The sequence below is a fragment of the Stomoxys calcitrans genome, chromosome 3 (assembly GCF_963082655.1).
Source record: "Stomoxys calcitrans chromosome 3, idStoCalc2.1, whole genome shotgun sequence".
Taxonomy (NCBI): Eukaryota; Metazoa; Arthropoda; class Insecta; order Diptera; family Muscidae; genus Stomoxys; species Stomoxys calcitrans.
The window spans coordinates 145,014,481-145,017,257 of record NC_081554.1 but is presented as its reverse complement, the minus strand read 5'-3'; the positions used below and the strand labels follow the sequence as shown (position 1 = coordinate 145,017,257).

Genomic DNA, 2,777 nt, shown 5'->3' with positions numbered 1-2,777 from the left:
AATGTCTTTATCGGTTCGCTGGCATGCCGGTCTTCCATGGCATGCCTCGGCCTAACCCTCCCCAAACCATGGTACTCCCGTGGCCCACTAAATCGGAGTACCCCAAAAGCTTACTCACCTGTTCATTACACCATTCCTTCCCCTTTCTTTAGTCTTCTATCCCTTCATGGGAAAGAAAAAAAAAACCAAAAATATTTCATTCTAACATTCGTACAACATTCGGTACTGCTTTATTTGGAGGTCACAACCTCCCTGATACTCTCAATTTTGACATTTATAACTAAACTTGTAATGACCAAAGAAAAGGTAGTTAAGAAATTAAAATTCAAGTTATCAAGACTAACAAGTTTTTCGTAAAACAATTTACTTTAAGCAAAAACAGTAGTTTGGATCAAAATTAGCAAAAATTATTTTTCAAGCTAAATTTAAGGCTTTCAAATTTAATTTCTCAATCTCGTGTTTTCAGGTTCCTGGTTCTACTGGCGACTGTTCCGGATAAAACCCAATGGAGTCCCCGGGTATTGTGGTCCTGGTGGCAGCCTCTGCGGCCAATAGGGTCCCTTTTAGGTTCTCGTTTGTCCGTCCGTCCGTCTAGTCTTTGGTAAGTAATTGTCGTGTTTAAGTGTATATGTCGCAGTCAGTTCTTGTCTAAAAAAGTTTTTTTCTTTTATTATTTTCTAGGGGTTTTCTGATGTGCTGCTTTCTCAGCACTGTAAGGTCAACATTGGCTGATGGGCAAGGAAATATCCTCTACTATCCACTACCTAACCTAACTATGAGCTCATGCTTAGGTTACTCTATAGAACCCAACCAAAGGGTAAGTAATAAAAAAAAGCTCGATGTTGTCCCTACCTAATTTCCTTTTTTTCACTTTTTTTTTTACAGAAAAAACTTTTTTTTAACAAAAATAAATCCGTCGAGAGTCAACCGTCTGTATGCCTGTCTGTTTATGGTCAGAGAAACTTTTTGGACTACCTTATGGACACTGGAGTATGCGACAGCGTCTAGGTCCCTCGGTGGAGTAGCGACAGGAGTTGTGGATATGCCAATTGCAGCAGCTGAAGTCTTTTATACGTGTGGCAGTGGAGGTGGAGGAGTCTTGACTTTCGCTTTTATTTTTAGACTTAAGTTTTTAGCTTTAAATTTTACATTATATGATTTGATTTCTTTTCTATTTCTTTTCAGTGTTTTTTACAGCTTTACTTTCTTTAAGCTTTAAGCTTTCCGATTTCTTTTATTCTTTTATTTTTCAAGTTATTTTAAATCATTGTAAAATTTTCATAAATATATATGTATATATATATACACATATATACGGTTTTTAGAATTTTGCCTTATATTTGTAACTTTTTCTATAGCTTTAAGATGTTCACTAAAACTTTACATTTGTTTTAAATTATTCCTTTAGTTTTCACCACTTTGTTTATTCTGTGACACCGCTCAATAAACACATTAAATTTTCTTTTGCTAATTCACTTGTGTTTAATTCTTTTTTATATTTACTAATGGCTCCACCTCCGTCTGCTGCCAAGGTCCAATCGAAAAAGAACTTGTCATCCTCCACATACTGACCATCATGGTTCCCCCAAGCCATCATGTCCACCGAGGAACCATCATGAAAATTGCTTTTCCAAAATAGCAAAAACAAAAATCATATGTTTCTTTGAAGTGTCGTTGTAGTGGTCACATTTGTATGTGGAGGTAACATATGGTGGTAGCGCAGGGTTGTATTCCCTAGTTGCCATAAAAACGTGACTGTTCAAAACCAGATGTCGCTCTACTCCAATCAGACATAGGGTGACACGCTACAGTTTATATGGAAGTAATATCAGGTTATTGACAGATTTCAACCGTACATGACACAGTTATTGGAAGTCATAACAGATTACTACATGCAAAATTTCAGCCAAATCGGACAAAAATTAAATCTAAACCGATATGGCCCATTTGCAATCCCCAATGACCTACATCGATGTTACGTATCTTTGCAAAATTTCAAGCGGCTAGCTTTACCCGTTCGACCGCTATCGTGATTTCGACAGATGGAAGGTCGGGCGGACGGACATTTCCAGATCGACTCAGAATGTCGAGACGATCAAGAATATGTATACTTTATGGGGTCTAAGACGAATATTTCAAGGTTTTACAAACGGACTGACTAGATTAGTATACCCCCATGCTATGGTGCTGGGTATATAAACCCTTAAAGATGAATAGGAGCGAATTTAAGTCGGGGAATCGAAAAGCTCGTTAAAGGATGTGTTGGATAAGAGTTGTCTCTTTCGACTTTCCTGCATGTCGGTTTTTAAATTATATCTCTCATCCACCAAAGAAACCTTAGTATTGTGCGCCTTCAGAAAATATAATATCTGATTGATCCATGAAAAGTTATATAGATGGTAAAACAAGAAACGATAATTCTCTTTAAAGTAGTAAAGCTTCTTGTTTAGGTCCTTTTATATGATTTTAAATCATTAGCTTCAGTAAAAATACAAATTTAATAAAATTAATCAATCATGTCATATATAAATCCCTTTAAGTGTGAGTGTAAGCTACAAAATGACAAATTACAATGTCACTGCTTCAGTTGACAGTTCATAATTAAATATTTCATACACTTTTAATTTATTCAATATTCCTGTTTTTCAACAGTGTTGTCGCGTATAAATGCATATTTTAAAATGTAAATAATAACAAGTAAAAAGGCGTTAAGTTCGGCCGGGCCGAACTTTGGATACCCACCACCTCGGGAATATATGTAAACCACCTTTCATCAA

General features: G+C 36.1%; 1 long non-coding RNA gene across 1 annotated transcript; it reads left to right on the top strand.

Annotated features, from left to right (window-relative positions):
* The first annotated feature begins 471 nt into the window (after positions 1-471).
* On the top strand, positions 472-1,802 carry LOC131995812 (uncharacterized). Its single transcript, XR_009397636.1, has 3 exons — positions 472-601; positions 682-817; positions 886-1,802. It is a non-coding gene; the product is annotated as an uncharacterized LOC131995812 (long non-coding RNA).
* Positions 1,803-2,777: the final 975 nt, after the last annotated feature.